Below are 22,245 nucleotides of genomic sequence, written 5' to 3'. Positions count from 1 at the left end.
TTTGCTATGTCTGCTAGGTGGCTAATACAAGTAATTTTTTTTTTAGTATCCATTTTTTTGGTTTATTTCCATTTTCTAAACTTTTTAAAAATTAGTATGCCCTGGTGTGGTGCTGTAGGACAAGCACTGGATTGCTAATCACAAGACTGGCAGTTCAAGCCCACCAGTTATTCATTAAAACCCTATGTGAATCAGAACTGACTCACTGGCACAGATAGTAACAGTAAGTTTTAGGCATAGGAAAAAAATGAGTAGCTATACCTTTAAAAGTTAAAATGAACTAAATTCCAAACCCACCTGTTGTCACTGAGTCAATTCTAATTCATTACACCCACACAGGACAAAGTAGAACTGCCCTATAGAATTTCCAAGACTGTGATCTTTATAGAAGCTGATTGACACATTTTTCTTCTACAGAGTGGGTTCAAACTGCCGACCATTTTGGTTAGCAGTTGAGAGTATTCAGCCACTGTTGCTGTTGTTATGAGCCGGGAGTCAGTTCTGACTCATAGTGACTCTGTACAGGGTTTCTGAGGCTGTAAATCTTTACAGGAGTAGAAAGCCTCATCTTTCTCCCGCGGAACACCTGGTAGTTTCGAACTGCTGACCTTAAGATTTGCAGCCCGATTCGTAACCACTATGCTACCAGAGTTCCTATTTAGCCACTGTGCCATCAGTAAAACGACAAGCAACCAGACCATATTTTTCTACTAATTATTTAAGGGTCACTCACTATCATACAAGTGGTGAAAAAAACATATAAAGAAAAATGTTGTATCAGCCCTGTGTAATCACATCTCTACCATTTCTATTATCTGAGATGACAAAATTTGTCATCTGTCTTCCATTTACAGGTGAAATTTTAATAATTTATACTGTGTAGCCATTTGCTGATAAGATAAAGTACAGTCCTGAAGGTATTTCATCTGAAAACTAAGAAGCATTTTCCATTTTGTTGCTTTTTCATATTAATATTTGCTAGTCTATCATGCTAATTAATAAATGTAGCAGGCAGCATAAGTCTTGGGTTTTTTTTTCCTTCTAATTTTGTTTAATTTATCAAATGGAAAATAATCTAGCAAAGAGTCATTAATTTAATTTCTTCTGAGAGGGAATCATTACTAGATATGTTAAATTTTCAACAATGTAGCTTCAAAACAGCTGTAGCCATGGAAAATTTTTATAGTTTTAATTGAACATCTGTGCATTTTAATGGATTAATTTAAAGAAAATACAGGGGGAAAAAAGAAAGAACAGTAGGTAATATGAATTTAACAAACCACTTTTTGTTTTATCTGCTTCTTAGTTAATGATTTTTCAGTATAAACAAAACAAGCGATTATCAAACAACACTAAATAATTCCCATGGCTATAAATACATTCATTGATTTAGCAATGTAAACAGGTATTTTATAATAGCATGGCTTTCAATCAAAAACATGCACACGATTACATGGGAGAACATATATACTTATGAGGGTATCCTATACTATGTGAAATTCCTATACTGTGTGAAATATGTTGAGGTAAATCAGCTAGAGCAACATCTACAAATGGTGTAAAAATACTCCAAAACCCCAACCACCATTGTTTCCACAGCTAGGAAGAAAAGAATGCAAAGTGCTAAAGATATGTTAGTTATCTTTTCAGTATTCAGAAAACCACCCTTCCTGGTATTTCATTCTTACTGCTGGCTTAGTGGGTTACGCTTGGGCTGTAAGCAAAAACATCAGCAGCTCTAATCCACCAGCTGCTCTGAAGGAGAAAGAGGAGAAATTCTGCTCCTGTAAAGATTCATTGCCTCGGAAACCCTACATGTGGTTGCTACGAATTGGAATCAACTCGATGGCATTCGGTTTGGTTGTCAGTTGGGTATATCATCAAGCTATGAATGGCAGCGACTTGGCAGTGGGATTGAGCTTTGTTTTATTAATACATAGTCAGAATTGAATTTCCTGAGTGTTGCAAATGTTTAACATAGTTCACTGCTAATCAAAATGTTGGAGGTTCAAATCTACCCAGAGATGCCTAGGAAGAAAGGCCGGAGATTTACTTCTGAAAAATCTGCCATTGTAAACCCTGTAGAGCACAGTTCTATTTTGACACACATGGATGTGGTAGCCATGGGTCTGACTTGAACACACAAAAACTAGAATTTATAGTCATAATTATGAGGTGAGTCAAAAATTATCTGCACTCCTTATATTAAGACTCCCACCCATGCCCATGGTTGATGAAAACAATGAGCATGCACATGAAACGATTAGTGGATCATGTGGCAAATCATTTGCACATCAGCTATGGCTCTGCCTATGAAATAGTCCACAACAGACTTGAGTTTTGAAAAGTTTGTGTGAGATGTAAATGGAGATAAGTTACAGAAGAACATAAACAGAAGCATTTGGACATCTATAAGCAAAATTTGGACAAATACACGAAGGAAAGTAAAAGTTTTTGACAAAATTGTTACTGGTGATGAGACATGGATTCTTCACTATGAGTCTGAGGGTAAGTGACGGAGTAAGGGATGGAAAACACCTTTAATTGCTGACTAAGAAAAAGTTCAGAATTCAACCATCAGCTGGAAAATTGATGCTTCCGGTTGTCTGGGATTCTCAAGGGCCAGGATTGGAACACTATCAGGCAAAAGGTTCAACCATCAACAGTGCTTGTTACAGTTAAATGTTCACTAAAGAGCAGAAGTCTAAATTTGGGATTAGACACAGAGGACCAGAAGACGGATATCCAAGGGTGTTATGATCTTACATGACAATGTACATCCACACACTTCTGCCCACACTGTGAACACCTTGAAAAACTTCGCTTTGAGATGTTAAAGCATCTTTTCATAGACCTGATCTTGCTCCATCTGACTTTCCCTTTTGGTCCTCTGAAAGAAGACCATCAAGGACGAAGATTGACCTCTGATGAAGAAGTGAAGACAGCAGCGCATTCATTGCTCGCAGCTCAGACTAAAACATTTTTTAATAAGGGAATACAGAAGCTTGTTGACAGATGAACAAAGCGTATTGAAAAGCAAGGAGATTATGTCAAAAAATTATGTATTTGTCTTTTCTAAATGTTGATTAAAATAAATTCTACAGCCAGAGTGCAGATCATTTTTGACTCACTCTTGTATGTGTGTGCATGTGTGTGTATGTGTGTTCATGCATGTATGCTCTTGTTGTTAAGTGCCATGAAGTTGGTTCTGACACATAGCAATCCTGTTTAGGGTTTCCAAGGTGCTGCTGGTGAGTTTGAAGCATTGATTTTTCAAACCCATCTTGCAGTCCAGCATTGTATCCCATAGTGCCACACCAGGACTCTCTCTCTCTGTATAGTATACAGGTGTGGCACTGTAGTATCAGCACTTGATTGCAAACCACAAGGTCAGCAGTTCAAACCCACCAGCTGCTCCTTGGAACCCTATACAGTACCCCTATAGTTGGAACCAGCTTGACAGCACTTAACAACATACATATATTATAATGCCTTAGTCGCAACCTCCTCTGTTTTAACCTGTCTTAGCTTTTGGTTTTTACCTCCTGTGCCACACTCTTCTTTGGAAATATTCAATCTCTCTATCACAAATATTTTTCATTGTTGTTATTCCTTTTGTCTTTTAAATGTATAGTTTCTTATCAACTTATATACTTTTAATACCTCATCTATTTAACCACCAAAACTTAATTGTCACAGGTATGACCAGTGACCTTAATTTCGCTCTCTCTCTTCAAATTGCGTAGTGGTTACGAATCGGGCTGCAAACCTTAATGTCAGTAGTTCAAAACTACCAGCTGCTCTGCGGGAGAAAGATGAGGCTTTCTGCTCCTGTAAAGATTTATACCCTCGGAAACCCTGAGCAAGGTCGTTATGGATCAGCCGACTCGATGGCACTTTACAACAACAACAACAACTTCAAATTGCCAGAATTTGGAGAGAATGTGACTCCTAAACAATGCATTATCTGTAAAAAGAACTCTTCAAAACCTGCTGAGATGCAGCAGTTAAATAGCCACGTGACTTTCATAGACCCTATGCCATAAAATTAAAATACCGGTGGCATAGCCCTCAGAATCATAGCAACTCACAAGCCACCACAGTACGACAGAAAGATGAGTGGTGGTAGTTTGGTTTTATGTTGAAACTGTCACTTTAAATTTCAAGGAGATCTGTGCGCATGTGTAGTAGAGCCCTCCAGGGGTCATGTGGGGTATTCATTCATTCAAGTATCCCCTCTAGTTATCAGAATGGAGGTGCTTGCAGTCAGCAAGAGACCAATGAACAATGGACAGATACCACAAAAGAATGTCCACACCTGTATCTCCTCATACTTTGGACCTATTGTCAGGAGGGGACAGTCGCTGGAGAAGGATATTATGTTTGGTAAGGTGGAGGGTCGGAGAAAAAGAGGAAGACCCCAACAAGATGGATTGGCCAGGTGGCAGCATTGATGGACTCAAGTATGGCAACAGTAGTGAGGTTGGCCCAGGATGGGACATGGTTTCGTTCTTCTGTGCATAAGGTCGCTATGAGTCAGTGCTGACTCGATGGTACCTAACAACAACAGCAATGCCTTGAAAAACTGAGGTAAAGTTGCTCCATCATCATAGCTACTAACTGCAAAACACATTCTATTTTAAGTAAGATCTCAAGACCTCAAGATCTTTTTTTTTTTTATCAATAATATTGAAAAAACAAGGGAAAGAATTGATGGGAATAGATGCAACAACAGACAAAGGGAAATACTGTCAAGAAATAAATAGAGTATATGTCTCATAGCTTAATGTGATCATTTCAAAATAAATTTATATAACAAAAGACCAAAGTAATCAGCATAGTAGTAGAATTTATTAATGTTTTTACAGTAATTCAGAAATTACTCATATTTAAACTTTAGGCAACAAAATGTTCTTTGTTCTTTCTGTGTCAAAACAATTTGCCCATTTGAGAAATGGGTCAGTTTCCCAAGAACTTTTAAAAGCACATGCTCAGCCATGCTGGGCTACATGGGGTTTGCCTTAGAGTGGTCACTCATTTAAGAGTTTCCATTTGAAATTGTTTCCATTTAGAACATGCATGTGCTAAATAAGGATTAGCCTTCTATTTCCATTAAAAAAAATCCACCCACCGCCATAGAGTCAGTTCCAACTCATTGCAACCCTATATAAGATTTCTGAGGCTGCAAATCTTTAGGAGTGCAGAGAACCTCATCTTTCACCTGCAGAGCAACTGGTGGAATTCAACTGCTGACCTTAGAGTTAGCAACCAGTGCTTATCCTACAGGGCCACCAGAGCTCCTTCTATCCAGTAAAGAAGGTTATAAAGAGCAGATATATAAGTACTTTTTCAATCTACGGATTCTTTAGTTATGTGAACATAATACACAAGTATTTACTTTGCAGTTATTGATCACTTCCTCACCTAAGAGCAAGTTACTTCCTCTTATCACACTTCCATCTCTGTCATAGTCATACCTGTGTAAAGACCCCCTCATCCAGACATTTTCATAATATAAGTTTTAACCAATTCTTACCACAAATTCACAAAACATTCAAATTAGCAGAGCATGACATTGGTTACTGTTGTTGTTAAGTGCCCTCTGATCCATACCGGCCCTTACAGGGTTTCCAAGGAGCAGCTGGTGAGCTTGAACCACCAACCTTATGGTTCAAACCAACTTTGCAGTCTAGTGCATGAACCCACAGCACCACATTGGAAGTATTATACAAATACATATGGTGGTGGTGGTGTGCTGTAGAGTTGGTTCCGACTAATAGCAAACCTGCATAGCATTTTCACTGCTGTATATCTTTATGGGAGCAGAAAGCTTCATCTTTCTCCTGCAGAATTACTGGTAGTTTTGAACTACTGAACTTGAGGTTAGCAGCTCTACTCATAATCAATATGCTACCAGTTGTTGTTGTTGTAAAGTGCCATTGAGTCAGGTCTGACCCATGTGACCCTATACAGGGTTTCAAAGGAGCAGCTAGCTGGTGAGCTTGAACCGCCTACCTTGTGGTTCAAATGACTTTTCAGTCTAGCACATTAACCCAGAGAACCACACTACCAGAGCAACTTAATGTAATATATTTTTTAAAGGTAATTATAATCTTTAATAAGAGGAGGAAACAAGTTATTCACCAGAATTCCTGTCAGGGTGAGCAGTCTGTTAAAAACAAACCTTTGATAGCGTTAGATAATAACTATCGACCCAAATGGCACTAAATGTGAACGGGTGTTTTCTGAATGACCTCCACATCATACCTCAATTGGATGGTGAGTAATAGAGTGCAGAAACGGAAATGAAAAGGCCCCACAGTGGCACTGTCTTCTTCCCCCACCACACATATTAAAAGCGTATATAATACTTCAACTGATGAAAGTTTTTGTTGTTGCTGGCTTATATACATGTATAATCCAGTGGAATACCAGCATTTGGGTCTTACATGTTATATGCTACATCAGTCAGTCAACATAGATTAAGGAACATACAGATTCAGAGAAAGCAAGCCAATAATGGCCAGTTGCCATCAAGTTGATTCTAACTCAATGGTGACTCCATATGTGTCAGAGTAGAGCTATGCATCATAGGGTTTGTTTGTTGTTGTTGTTAAGTATCATCGAGTCAGTTCCAACTCATAGTGACTTTGTATAGGGTTCCACGGAGTGACTGATGGTTTTGAATTGCCAGCCTTGTAGTTAACAGTCTAATGCTTATCCTACAGTGTCACACTAGGATTCCTCATAGAGTTTATGATGGCCAGTTTTTTGTTTTGTTGTTAATGTTTTATTGTGAATTATGTGATAGTTTACATGGGAGAACATTCGTTTTACATTCATCCTATCGTATATCGTTTCATTGCTATGGTTATAATCCCCTCCATGCATCATCAACCAACCAAAGGGTATACACTACAAGTCTGCCCCCCCTGCCCCCCGGTCGTCAGCACACAGCCCCTCTCCCTCTCTGGGTCTAAAGTCTCAACTGCTCCATCTTTCCACGTCATCGTCTCTGCCTCCATCTCAAGTATCACTGCTTCTCTGGGTAGGGTCCCGCTCTCCGCTCTTCTCAGTTGATAGTCTCAGGGATCTCCGCTCCTAGGCTGAAAAGTCAATCACTTCCCTCTTTGCTATAAAACATCTACCTTTACATTTCCAACCCTCACAAGCAGTCCTGATAACAATTATTCACTATTGTATATGATGGACAGTTTTTCAGAAGAAAATCACCAGGTCTTAGGAGCCCACCAAAGGTGTAGAGGTGGTGGTAGTTGTATGCTATCTAGTCAGTTCTGACTTATAGTGACCCTGTATAGGGCTTCTGAGGCTGTAAATCTTTATGGGAGCAGAAAGCCTCATCTTTATCTATTGAAGTGACTGGTAGATTAGAACTGCTGACCTTGCTATTAGTAGCCCAGCTTGTAATCCACTACACGAACCAGAAAACGAAAAAGGAAGAACATGTTCAGCATTTCTTAAGCTGAGGGAACTGAAGGAAAAATTCAAGCCTTGACCTTTCTTATTGAAGGATTCTCTGGGCAATTTATTGAATGATGCACAAAGCATCAAAAGAAGATGGAAGGAATGTACAGAGTCACTGTACCAAAAGGAAAGTGTTGATGTTCAACCATTTCATAGGTAGCATATGATCAAGAGCCAATGATACTGATGGAAGAAGTCCAAGGTGCACTGAAAGAATTGGCAAAGAACAAGGCACCAGGAATTGATGGAATTAAGATGGAAATCATTCAAGAAAGTGAGGCAGCACTGGAGGCACTCACTTACCTATGCCAAGAAATTTGGAAGACTATCTGGCCGACTGAGTGGAAGAAATCCGTATTTGTGCCCATTCCAAAGACAGGTGACCCAATGGAATGTGGAAATAATTGGATAATCTCTTTGATATCCCATGTGATATTATTTCTATATTACTAAACATAATACAGAAACAGCTACAAGCATACATTGACATAGAACTTCCAGAGGTTCAAGCCAGATTCAGAAGAGGATGTGGAATATCATTGCTGATGTCCAATGGATCTTGGCTGAACGCAGAGAATATCAGAAAGATGTTTACCTGTAGTTTATTAACTATGCAAAGGCTTTCAATTGTGTGCATCATAAAAAGCTATGGACAACATTGCAAAGTATGAGTATTCCTGAACACTTATTTGTGTTCATGAGGAATCTGTACATGGACCAAGAGGCAGTTATTCGAACAGAACATGGGCACACTGAATGGTTTCAAATTAAGAAAGGTGTACGACAGGGTTATGTTCTTTCACTATACTTATTCAACTTGTATGCTGAGCAAATAATCCAAGAAGCTGGGTATATGAAGAAAAATTTGGCATCAGGATTGAAGGAAGACTCATTACCAACTTGTGACATGCAAATGATACAGCCTTGCTTGCTGAAAGTGAAGAAGACATAAAGTATTTACTGACGAAGACCAAAGAGTACAGCCTTTGATATGGATTGCATCTCAATGTAAAGAAAACAAAAATCCTCACCATTTGACCAATAAACAACATTCTTATCAATGGAGAAAAGATTGACGTTATCAGGGACTTTATTCTTATTGGTTCAACTATCAACACTCATAGAAGCAGCAGTCAAGAAATCAAAGAACGTATTGTATTAGGCAAATCTGTCACACAAGCCCTTCTTAAAGTGTTGAAGAGCAAAGATGTCAGCTTGAGGACTAAGGTGCGCCTGACCCAAGCCATGGTATTTTCAATAACCTCATATGTATGTGAAAGCTGGATAGTGAATAAGGAAAACTGCAGAAGAATTGATGCTTTTGAGTTATGGTGTTGGAGGGGAATATTGTAAGTGCCATGGGCTGCCAAAAGAACTAACAGATCTGTTTTGGAAAAAGTGCAGCCAGAGTGCTCCTTAGAGGCCAAGATGGCCAAACTTCATCTCTTATACTTCGGACATATTGTCAGGAGGGACCAGTCACTGGAGAAAGATCTCATGTTTAGTAAGGTGGAGGGTCAGAGAGAAAGGGGAAGACCCCCAGTGAGATGGCTTGGCCAAGTGGCAGCATCAATTGGCTCAAGCGTGGCAACAATTGTGAGGTGGCCCAGGACCAAGCAGTGTTTCATTCTGTTGTACACAGAGTCGCTGTGAGTCAGTACCAACTCGATGGTACCTAACAACAACAACCAGGAGTTCTGGTGTGGCACTGTTGGTTAATGCGCTGGACTGCAAAGTCATTTTGAGCTACATGATCAGCAGTTCAAGCTCACCAGCTGTGCTTTGAAAACCCTATAGAAGATAGCTATGGGTCAGAACCAACATGACAGCACTTAACAACAACAACAACCAGAGCATCAAAGGTAATGGAAGGTTATTGACTATCAAAGAGGTACAATTGGGAATTCAGATAAAGTTTAACCTGATCTCTGAAAATAAGTACGGCCAAATACCAAAGAGCACTTGGCAGAGGTATTTTAGAATGGATTTCCTTTTCAAAACAATAGCATTTAAGACCCTTTTCAAAGTAAGAAAATTATCTGTTTCTATGATTATATCTGTAGCTGAGAGAAATGATTAGTCAATATAAGCAAATTAGTCTTCTGATTGTACTTCAGTTCTAGAAACTAATTGCTAAGTAAATCCAGATACTGGCAGCAAGACTGATTGTATACAAAGGTTGTCTATTAATTTACCTTCAGGTTCTAGGGAAAATTTTGCAAAATGCACACTGTTCCATGTATGTGTGACTACTAGAATCTTAGCTGTAACATACAGTGCAATAATATAATTGCAAAATATAATTCTAAATAGCAGAAAGCTAGGTGATTTTGGGTCGGTGATGACTTCATTAAAGAAAAAAGTTGATGAATTCCACTAAGATGAAAAACTTCTGTTCTGCAAAAGACTGTAAGTAGTAAAATGAAGGGATAAGCCACAGAGTTGGAGAAAATATTTGCAAAACATATCTTAGGTAAAGGACTTGCATCCAAAATATACAAAGAACTAAAATTCATCAACAAGAAAGGAAAACAAAAATCAAATACAAAAAAGATGGAAAAAAAATCTGGACAAACATTTCAACAAATAATATATATATGGTGTAGTGCTGTGGGTTAATGCGCCAGACTGCAAAGTCGGCGGTTCAAGCTCACCAGCTTCTCCTTGGAAACCCTATACAGGGTTTCTATGGGTTGGAATCGACTCAACGGCACTTGACAACAACAAATACATATATATATATATACAAATGGCATAAGTATAGCAAATGATGCTCAAATGCATATGCCATTATGGAATTGCAAATCAAAGCAACAATGAGATATTAATGCACATCTATTGTTGTTGCATCCCGTCAAGTCAACTCCAACTCAGAGCAAACCTATAAAACAGAAGAGAGGAGAAGAGTCCTATAGCAAACTTCTGTGGTCTTTAGGAAAGCAGATTTCTAAGTCTTTCTCCTACAGAGCCACTGGATAGTCCATCTACACCTATTTAAAAAAAAACAACAACTCACTGCCACTGAATTAGTTGACTCCAACTCATAGTGATCCTATTATAGTTTCCGAGGCTGTAAATCTTTATTGGAGCAGAAAACCTCATCTTTCTCCTGAGAAACAGCTGGTGAGTTTCAACTGCCGACCTTGTGGTTAGTAGTCCAGTGTTTATCCTAGAGTGCTACAAGGGCTCCATATACTTATTGTTGTTGTTGTTAAGTGTCCGTGAGTTAGTTCCAACTCGTAACAACCCTGTATAGGGTTTCTGTGGATCAACTGGTGGTCTGAACCACCTAACTTGTGGCTTGCCGTCAAGTGTTTATCCTACAGCATTACACCAGGACTCCATACACCTATTAGAATAAATAAAAAATTTAAAAACACTGACACTGCCAAATTCTGAGGGGAACATAGACCAACAGGAAGACTCATTCATTGTGGCTGGGAATTCAACATGGCACAGTCACTTTGAAAAACCATCTAGCAATCTCTCACAAAGCTAACATATCTTTCACATACAAGTGGGCAATCCTGATGCCAGGCATTTACCCAAATGATTGGAAAAGGTATGTCCACATAAAAACCTGATAGCAGATTCTGTTATAACTGCCCAAAATTGTAAGTAATCAAGATATTTTTCAATAGAGGAACGGATAAACAAACTGTGGTACACATAAGATGGAGTGTTTTTCAGTAATAAAAGAAAATGAGCTATCAAGCTATCACAATACATGGATAAACCTTATATCCATATTGTTCAGTGAAAAGGGCCAGGCTAAAAGAGCTGCATACTATATGATTCTAGCTATGGGGACAGTAAAATATCAATGGTTCCTAGGGGTTCACAAGCAGAGGGGAGAGATGAATAGATAAAGGAGCTTTGAGAGCAGTGACACTAGTCTGTATAATGCTGTAATGGCAGACACATAACATTATGCATTTATCAAAATGTATAGGGCTTTATAACACAAAATGTGAAACCCATTACAAATTATGAACTTGAGTTAAAAATAATGTTTCATCAAGTGTAACACATATACCATAAGATTGAAAAATGTTAATAATAGGACATACTGCTTTTTTAAAAAGTTAATTTTATATATGTATATATAGAGAGAGATGTGTATGTGTCTTTTAAAAATTAACTTTTTATAAGAGAAGTTTTATTTAAGTTTACAGAAAAATTGTCCTTCATTCCAGGGACTGATCCCTCCTAATGACATGTTTGAAGTACAAGAGACAAAGTTCTCACCATATCTTCACCTCTAAAGCATTCTGACTGTATTTCCAAGATAGATTTATTTGTTCTTTTGGCAGTCCATGGTACTTCCAATATTCTCTACCAATACGATAATTCAAATGAATCAATTGTTCTCTGGTCTTCCTTAATGATTGTCTCACTTTCACATTCATATGAGGTCTTTGAAAATACTCTGCCTTGGGTCATGACTTGTCTACTCCCAGATATGGTGATCTGTGATTGCCAATCAGTATTATGTGATCTCTGCTATCATGATGAGATATCGTTTTAGTGACGAGCAAAAAGACATGACATGTTAGCATGCACAGTGTTTTATAGAATTTAAATTTATAGAATTTAAATGAAAACATTTGGAAATACTGAAAATAGTGATGGACTTCCATTACAATTTTCAAGCAACAGAAACCTAAAGATCTGAATACATTCCAAAACGTTTATCGCTTTTCAAATTTACCTTTAAAGAACTAAAAAAAACGTCATCACAAATGTATTTGTTTTAAAGGACATGTCAATTGCAAAAGAATAGAGTTCCAATTTTGCTAATATGGTAGACAAGACAACCTGAATATACCTACTGCTAAAAAAGTCTAGAAATGCTAGATAAAACATAGCAAGCATCCTTCTAATGCCTAATTGTGAAAGAAAAGAAGTTAACCAAATTCCTAGAGTCAGAACTAAAGAAAAAACTTGAACCCCAGAGCTGAAAGCTCAGACATTACCACAGAAAAGATTGTATGAAGGCACAGAGAAGGTGGGTATTGACAGTGCCTGGCACTCAATTTTGAACACATACCTGGATATAGGAGAAAGACCTCTTCCAAGATCAAGAAATTGGTACTATATCCTTAGTTCTTGTTGTTGTTATGTGCTGTGGAGTCAGTTAAAGAAAATCCAACAACAGGCACAGGAAATTGGCAAAGAAGCTTCTCTATGATTTGGAATGGAAGAGGAAAAAATATTCTTTATAGAAATTTATGGGACAGGAAGGAGGTTTCTGACTTCAGTTCTAGGATTCTGAAATTCCTAAGCCATGGAATTAGCATAAAAACTGGTCTCATATCAAAACTGGATGTCAGGTAGAAGATAATGCAAAATCCCCTGTAGATCACACTCTTCATCAAGAGCACATGGAAATACCAAGATAGTGACACGCTAAAAATGACAGTTCATAATTTATAATTACAAATACATAAGAAAACAAGGATCAATAGACACCACTAAAACAAGATTAGACTCTAAAGCACTGAGGAATATTGAAATAACTGATAGGAATCAAATCAACAATTTTCACTTATGTAATGAGAAAAAAAAGTTGTCAAAATGTAAAAATGAGGATAGTTGAAGGCACCGGGAGGTATACATTGGCTAAAGGGGATAGTTGCAAATAGTGTTATATGCATAACCGTGTAACAACAGTGTCTGGGCACAGATACATGGATTGAGACATAGAATGAATGGGTAAGGGAGGAAGAGTAAGAAATGTGCATTTTTATATCCCACAAATATATAAGAGTTTGAAAGAGAAAAAAGAAACAACATTCTTTGATGGTTGTCAGGGGTCGGAGGGAAGGGAGAATAGTTCACTGGTTTTAGGGTTAACTTGGGTGACGGGGAGCCAACACACAAGAAAGGGAGGTTAGCACAAGTACGATGGGAACAAGTAAACACACAGGGGAGTGTACATGGACTAAAGAGGATAGAGGAAAATAGTGATCCATATATAACCTTGGAACAACAATTCTCTGCGAGTAGATACATGGACACATGCTGAATGATTATGGGAAGAAGAGTAGACTGTGTGTCTATGTGTACGTGGGTGTATATGCATATATATGTATGTAGATGTGCATGTGCATGTATACATTTATATGTCCCACAGATATACAAGAGTGTGAAAGAGGAGATTGGAACAGGAATTTGCCTTTCCAGAAAACACCGCTGTGCATGCGGTTGTGCATATGGCAAGCAAGATGATGAAAACTAGATATTGTCAAACATCTCAAGGTAATGAGCAGCTCAGCCTGGGGGCTCAGGACCATACTCTCAAGGTATACCATGGTCAATTGGCACAACATAGTTCACAAAGAAAATATTCTACATCCTATGTTGTTGAGTAGCATCTAGATATTAAAAGCTGATGAACAGTCATCTAAGGTGCAACTATTGATCTCTCAATGTGCAGGAGAAAGAAGAGTGATGAGAATTGAAGATGCTTGGAATCAGCTTGTCCAACAGACTAATTCCATGACACTGAGACCATAAAAATTAGATGGTACCCAGTTACCACTGCCAACTTCTCTGAAAGGGATCACATTAGAAGGTGCTGGATAGAACGACATAATGTGTGGAACAAAACTCAAAGTTATTATTTAAAAAACAAACAAACAGGCTTATTTGTCAGAAAAAGGCTGGAGAAACCTGAGACTATGGCCGTCAACCGCCCTGCAGCAGGTCTGGAAAGGAACATACCCTCTTTTAGCCAACAGCAGATAGGTATATGGGGGAACACCTTTCAGCCAAGCAGTAGGTAGGTAGACAAGGGGAACACTAGTCAGATATGCTCACTATGAATGATGAAACCGTCAATCATCCAAAATCAAGGGAGCTACATGTACTTAAGGGCAAAGGTGAGAAGGGATAGGAAGGTGAGCGGAAGGCAAACAGGAGCTTTAGGGAGACTGGTATGACTGTTGTTCCACAAAGGGGATTACAAATGTTGAGATGAAACAGACTGTATTATTTGTTGAATGTGGAACTGATGATCTTGTCTATAAACCTTCACTCAATTCACAAGGAAAACAAAACAAAACAAAAAATTAAATAAATAATCATTCTTAAAAGCCAGCGCATGATCTCAACATTTAGAATTAATCAGTGAACATACCCAAATTGTCAATATTTGGAAGTTTAAATGACAACATAATTGTTAATAGATTGTTTGGAAAAAAATGTCATAAATACTTTAATTAATCATTTTAAGTCAAAGAATTTGTTAAAGATCTTATTATTAATCTTCTTTGAAATAGAAAATTTTTAAAGTTCATTAAAAGAATAGAATCGTGAATCTTGTCATTTATGAATTGAACAAGGATTAATTTAAAATACTCTTTTCAGCACTGTATAAATACTGAAGAAAATAACTAAAATGTATGAGTGCCAGGCATGTAACAAATTCTACTCTAAAGTATCCACAGACAAAAATAGAAACAAATATGTACAGCTAAAACTCACTAGAAAATTTAAATAATATTAAAATAACCAAAACATTTTAAAAGACAAGGAAAATATAATAAAACTGAAAACTGAAGAGAAAAAAAAAGGGGGTGTGGGGACAAAAAACACACTGTAGACTTAAATACACCTATTTTGCTAACTATACAAAAAAATTAAAAGGTAGAAACAAGTTGAAAAAGACACACACACACACACAAGGCATACTTTAATGGCAGGTTAAAAAGAAAGGGATGAGAGAGTTATATAAGACAGATGGTAAACAAAAGAAAGTTGGTGTCACTGTAACACTATCAGGTAAATTAGACTCCAGCTCAATGAGTATTACTTGAAATATAAAGGGACATGCCATAATGAACAAAAGGTCAATTCACGACGAGACAGGTTGTCACATGCCAGCGAGTTAGTTTTGACTCATTTCTATGGGTTTCTGAGTCTGTAAATCTTTTCAGCAACAGAAACTCTCAACTTTTTCCCTCCGTAGTGACTGGTGGACTCAAATCCCTGATCTTGTTTCCCATGGAACAACAGTCATTCTGTTTCCTCCCTATGGCTCCGGAGCTCCCTTCCACCCACCTTCCCATCCCTTTTTGCTCTTGTTCTAAGGTACATGTTGCCCCTTTGATTTTGAATGATTGATCATACCATCATTCATAGTGAGCATATCTGACTAGTAACATTCCCCCTCTATACCTATCTACTGCTTGCCTGGAGTCCTGGTGTGGCACTGTACGGTAAGCACTGAACCTCAAGGTCAGCAGTTCAAACTCACCAGTTGCTCCTCCAAAAGCCTATACAGGATCACTATGAGTCAGAACCAACTCTATGGCACTTAAAAACAACAGCTGCTTGACTGCAAGTTGTTTCTCCTATGTACCTTCAGGTCGGGAAAGGAACACACCCTCTTTCAGTTAATACTACTTAACTGAAAGAGGGTGTGTTCCTTTCCCGACCTGAAGGGTAGTTGAGGGCCATAGTCTCAGGTTCTTCTTGTCTCTTTCAGACTAGTAAAGACTGGTATTTTTTTTATTTTTTTTTTAAGTAATTTTGAGATTTGTTCCACTCATTCTGCTGTTCTATCCAGGACCTTCTAATGTATCCCTTTCAGAGAAGTTGGTAGTAGTAGCTGGGCACCATCAAAATCTTCTGGTCTCAGAGTTGAGGATAATGATGCTCACAAGTTCCATTAGTCTGTTGGACTAGTTGATTCCAAACCACTTCAATTCTCACTACTCTTCTTTCTTCTGCACATGGAGAGACCAACAACTATACCTTAGATGGCTGCTCATGAGCTTTTAATATCCCTGATGCTACTCACCAAAGTAGGATGTAGAACATTGTCTTTGTGAACTATGTTGTGCCAATTCACCAGGGTGTCCCCTGAGTCTATGGTCCTGAGACCCCAGATCAGCTACTCAGTGTCTTAAGATGCTTGATAATATCTAAGAAGTTTTCATCATTTTGCCTACTGTATGCACCATCATATTCACAAGTATGTTTGCAGGAAAGGTAAACACTCACGTACCATTATCCTCTTTAACACACTTGTATGTCTGTGGGACATAAAAATATATACACACATATATATACATATACACATTACATATATCTACATATATATTTTTGTTGTTGTTAAGTGCCTTCAAGTCAGTTCCGATCTATAGTGACCCTGTATAGGGGTTCCAAGGAGCAGCTGGTGAGCTTGAACAGCCAACCTTGCAGTTCAAATGGCTTTGCAGTCTGAAGCATTAACCTACAGTGCCACACCAGTCTCCCTCATATACATATGCATATGTACACACATACACATTCTACTGTTCTTACCATAATCCTTCAACATGTGACTATATCCATGAATCTATCTGCAGAATATTGTTGTTCCAAGATTGTGTGTGTGTGTGTGTGGGAACAGCTGGTAGTTTTGAACTGCTCACCTTGAGGTTGGCAGCCCGACTCATAACCGAATCAGGCTGCTAATCTCATGGTCAGTAGTTCGAAACTACCAGCTGTTTCGCGGGAGAAAGATGAGGCTTTCTGCTCCAGTAAAGATTCACAGTCTCGGAAACCCTGTGCAGGGTTGATATGAGTCGGAACCGACTCTACAGCACATAACAACGAAAATAACCTTTATCTCTAGCCCCTTGAGCCCTAGTATAGCCCATTTCTTCACGTGTCTTCATCATACATCTGCCAACTTCCCTATTCTTGTACACTGCCCTTCCTTTTCTTATATATTGCCCTCCCCATCACTCAAGTCAATATGTGTCTACCCTCCCACCTCTGGCAACCATCAAAGAATGTTTTTGTTGTTGTTTTTTTTCTCTTTCAAACTCACATATTTGTGGAATATAAAAAATATATATGCCTCACTCTTCCCCCCTTACCCATTCACCCTATGTCTCAATCCATGTATCTATGCCCAGACACCCTGTTGTTCAAGAGTTATGCATAGATCACTATTATCATCTATCCCCTTTATGAAGGCTGCAATTTTTTATCTTCATTAACAAGTGGTTCAAGTTCTCTTCACTTTTAGCAATCAAACTTGTTCAGCATATTACAGGTTGCTAATGAATCTTCCACCAGTACTGATGCTGCGTTCTTCATATGCAGCTTCTCATATTATTTTTTCAGTTTACAGATTGAATAAATATGGTGAAAGGATATAACAATTTTTCTGATTTTAAACCATGCAATATGCCTTTGTTCTACTTGAACATATTCTCCTTGCTCAAGGTACTGGCTCAGCATTCATAAACTTAAGTGTTCTGGAATTCTTATTATACACACTGTTATCCATAATTTGTTATGATCCACACATTCAATAAAAACATAGATAAGCATCTTTCTGGTATTCTCTGTTTTCAATCAAGATCCATCTGACATGAACAATGATATGCCTCATTCCATGCCCTCTCCTGAATCAGGTATCAATTTCTGGCAATTCTCTATCAATGTACTACCGCAACTGTTTGTAACTACCTTTAGTAAAATTTTATTTAGATGTGATATTATTGGTATTATTAACTAATTTCCACATTCTGTTGGATCACCTTGTTTAGAATGAGCATAAATACATAACTCTTCAAAATTTCTTGGCACAAACGACTAAGCACCTCCAGCATTGTATCCATTTGTTAAAACATCTCAGTTGGTGCTCTGTCAATTCATGGAGCTTTGCTTTTCACCAATACCTTCAGTGTAGTTTGAACTTTTTCCTTCAATACTACCTTTTAAAAAAAATTATATACTACTTAAGTCCTGATTGATAACACTTTTTGGAACTCGGTATATTCCGTCAATTTTTCCTTGATGCTTCCTGCATTGGTCAATATGTTTCCCATGTTGTTACTGAGAACCATTGAGTTGGTTCTTACTCATAGAGACCCTGTATAGGGTTTCTGAGGAGCAGCTGGTGAGCTTGAACCATTGACCTTGCAGTTCAAACCGACCTTATAGTCCAGCACATTAACCCACATCACAACACCAGGACTCATCTTGCCCATAGTACTCCTCAAAAGATTCAAATAGTTGTCAGGAGAGACTCTGAAATTTGCTCATGAACATAAAGTAGCTACACAGAAAAGCAGAAATTATGACATAAAAGACATGTTATATATACGGGCAAGATAGGACCCCTCATATTGTAATTCAAGGCTGGAATTTTTTCTTCGGTTCTTTCTGCTTGAGCAATGCCAAGCATGTTCTTCCTTTTTGGTTTTATAACTTTTTTATAAAACTTTACTTCATCTTCACAAGTTTCCATTTTAAATCTTCTATTCAGTGCTTTTACTTCATCATTTCTTCTTTTTGATGTACCTACTCTATGTTCATGAGCATATTTCAGTCTTTTCTGACATCCATTTTGATTTTCTCATTCCTTCTTTTTAAATGACTTTTTGTTTTTTTTCATGTATAATATTCTTTATGTCATTTTGTAACTCATCTGATCTTCCATAATGAATGTTCGATATGTCAAATCTATTTTTGAGATGGTCTCTAAATTTGAATATAATATCCACATACTTTGCCTCTCATGGACTTGCTTTAATTTTTTTCAACTTTACCTGATATGATCAATTGATAGTCTGTTCCACAGTCAGCCACTGGCCTTGTTCTGACTGCTCATATTGAGTTTATCCTTCATATCTTTCCACAAATGTGGTCAATTGGATTACTGTGTATTCCATATGGCAAGATTCACATGTATGGTGGTAGTATGCCGTAGACTCATAGCAACCCTGTATAGGGTTTCTGAGGCTGTATATCTTTACAGGAGCAGAAAGCCTCATCTATATCCCACAGAACCGCTGGTAGTTTGGAACTAGCTGACCTTGAGGTTAGCAGCCTGACTCGTCACCACTACAATACCAGAGCTCCTTATTCACATGCGGAGTCACCATTTATGTTGTTAAAAAAGACATTTTTCAATGAATAAGTCATTGGTCTTACAAAATCATATCGTGTGATCTCGGGCATTGTTTCTCTCACCAAGACCAAATTTACATGCTCTTTATTTCCCACAGCAGTATGAGGCAGATACTAACACAATCCCTCCATGTGTACATGAGAAAGCTGTGTCACAGAGTTTATCACTGGTATGAAATCATACAGCCAGGACAGGATTCAAACCCAGCACATCTAACTGCAGAATCCACAGTCTTTATGATTATGTTGTAAAGACTGCTTAGGGGACAACATGAGAAAAGTTCCTGCTCCTCTGAACTTCCATATAAGCAGTGGATACAGAAAACAAACAAATAAAATAGAAAGTAATATACTTTGAAGAAAATGGAATAAAGTGATATGAGAGAAAGAGAGGGATAGGTGTTGGAAAAGCTCATGAGAGACACATGAGCCAAAGAAGCAACCAGCTCTATGAATTCCCAATAAAAGAGAATTCCAAATGGAGGAAACAGCCGTACAAAGGCCTTGAGTGAGAGCAGCCATGGTGTGTGTGTCTGAAGAACAGTAATGAGGATACACAAGAGGTGACTTTGGGAAAGTAGGGCCTCATAATAACAAGAAATTTGAACTTCATCCTAAATGTGATGGGTACTATGATTGACTTTATCCACATTTTTGCTCCCAGGTGGAACATGAGTTATAAGAGAAGAGCAGAAGCAGAGAGTGAGCAGGGAGTCATTGCTATGGTACAAGTGAGTGAATGGCTTATGCATCATAACTAAGGTGGGAAAAGTAAAGATGGAGAGAAGCAGACAGATTTTAATAAGTTTTGGAGATAGACTCTGCAGTACTTTCTAGTGGATTGGTGTGGTGGGTGAGGAAAGGGAATAATTAAAATATAAGTAAGTTATAGGCTTGAGCAATGAATAAATGAATCCTGATAAATGAAGAAAAAATGAAGTTCTCAACAATGACATTCTACTTGAAACAACAATCAATATGCATGTACATAACAGTGAAGAAATCAAATGATGTATTGCATTGGGTAAATCTGAAGCAGAAGAACTCTTTAAAGTTCTAAAAAGCAAAAGATGATCACTTTCATGACTCAGATTTGCCTGGCCCAAATCATGTTCTTTTCAGTTGCCTCCTCAAAAGCAAGAGTAGCAAGATTTCTTGCTTGCTTTGGAAATATCATCTGGAAAGATCAAGCACTATCAAAGGCTGTTTGGTAAAGTAGAAGGTCATTGAAAACATTGAAAACCCTCAATGGGACTGACTGACATATAGCCCCAACGATGAGCTGAAACATACCAATGATTAACAAGATAGCAAAGGATTGGCCAACGCTTTGTTCTATTTTACATAAAACCACCCTGAGTCAGACTTGACTCAACATCAACTAACAAGAAAAATTTACTGAGATGTGGGGGGAAACTTAAGATAGGTTTTAGAGACTGATTATTCAACTAAGGTGAGATGTTATATGGCTATGGTGGTTGCATGCCATGGAGTCAGTTCTGACTCATAGCAACCCTGTATATGTTGTCCCAGGCTGTGAATTTTTACGGGAGCAAAATGCCTCATCTTTCTCCCACAGAGCAGGGGGTAGATTCGATCTGCTGACAGATCAGGTCAGCTCAAAATCTTTTATGCTACCAGGGCTCAGATATTAAATATCTGAGTCTGCATGAACGGGGTCCCATTGGAGATGGAAATGTGGCAGTCATCTCTCTCTGTGTGGTAATCTAAAGCCATGAACAAGATGAAATCACTAAAGGAGAGTGACTATGTGAAGCTAGCCAGAGGAGGAACATAGAGGAACTGAGTAGGGGCAGGAGGTAAGTGAAGACTAGGAAGAAGAAGCCAACAAGGTAGGAGGAAACCAGGAGTGACACAATAAGAAGAGGATAGCTCTACACATCTGGACCAGGCAGTATTTCATTCTGTTGTACATAGGGTCACTATGAGTCGGTACTGACTCAATGGCACCTAACAACAAAAGCAACAACACACCTGGAAGGGGGCAGTACCCAGCTGGGTTGACCTCTTTCAAGACGTATTGAGTGACAGAAACTGGCATCTTACCTTAGGCCAAAAATATGTCCTTGCAAATTTTGTATAAATTTTAATTTAAATGACTCATTATTACAGAAGCACCTGATATCTCAAAAAAAAAAAAAAAGTAAAATAAATAATTCTGCAAAATTAAACACCTTTTATTAAATGAAGAGGTCATTTCTTAAGTAATCAGATGAATAAAACAATATCCTCATTCCATTGGCTTGACTCAAGCAGGATTTAATTTTCAGTACATGAAATCATAGATGAGACTGTTTTTAGATTTGAACATAATTTCCCCTATCATCCTAAGCAAATTCAAAATTTGGACCACATTGTGCAAGTCCTGGTGAGGTGCTATAGGAAAAGCAGTCGCTTTCCTGGGACACCCTAAACATACATGGTTGATGTGAGTCAGAACCGATTTGATAGCATGTAACAACAACAATAACAGAACTCATGTAAAGATTATCATCATCATCATCACCATTACTTTGTTAATTTATGAACTAAATTATCATAAAATTGTATAAATTAAGTAATTATATTAACGTCCCTTTTTTTCTCTAAGATAAGGAACTTAGCTAAAGAGAGATTTAAGTGATTTCCCCCAAATCAGTGGAATCCCACATTGGTGACAATTACTTTTCCTATTCATCCTGTTAATAAAAGAGAGAGAGAAGAAAAACAAGATAAGTAACAGAATGAATATATATATATGGAGCTTTGGTAGCATAGTGCTTACAAATCCAGCTGCTAATCTCAAGGTTGGCAGTTCGAAACTACCAGCTGTTCCGCAGGAGA

This window comes from Chrysochloris asiatica, unplaced genomic scaffold (assembly GCF_000296735.1).
Source record: "Chrysochloris asiatica unplaced genomic scaffold, ChrAsi1.0 scaffold00114, whole genome shotgun sequence".
In the NCBI taxonomy this organism is placed as follows: Eukaryota; Metazoa; Chordata; class Mammalia; order Afrosoricida; family Chrysochloridae; genus Chrysochloris; species Chrysochloris asiatica.
Note: the sequence above shows the minus strand (reverse complement) of the source record.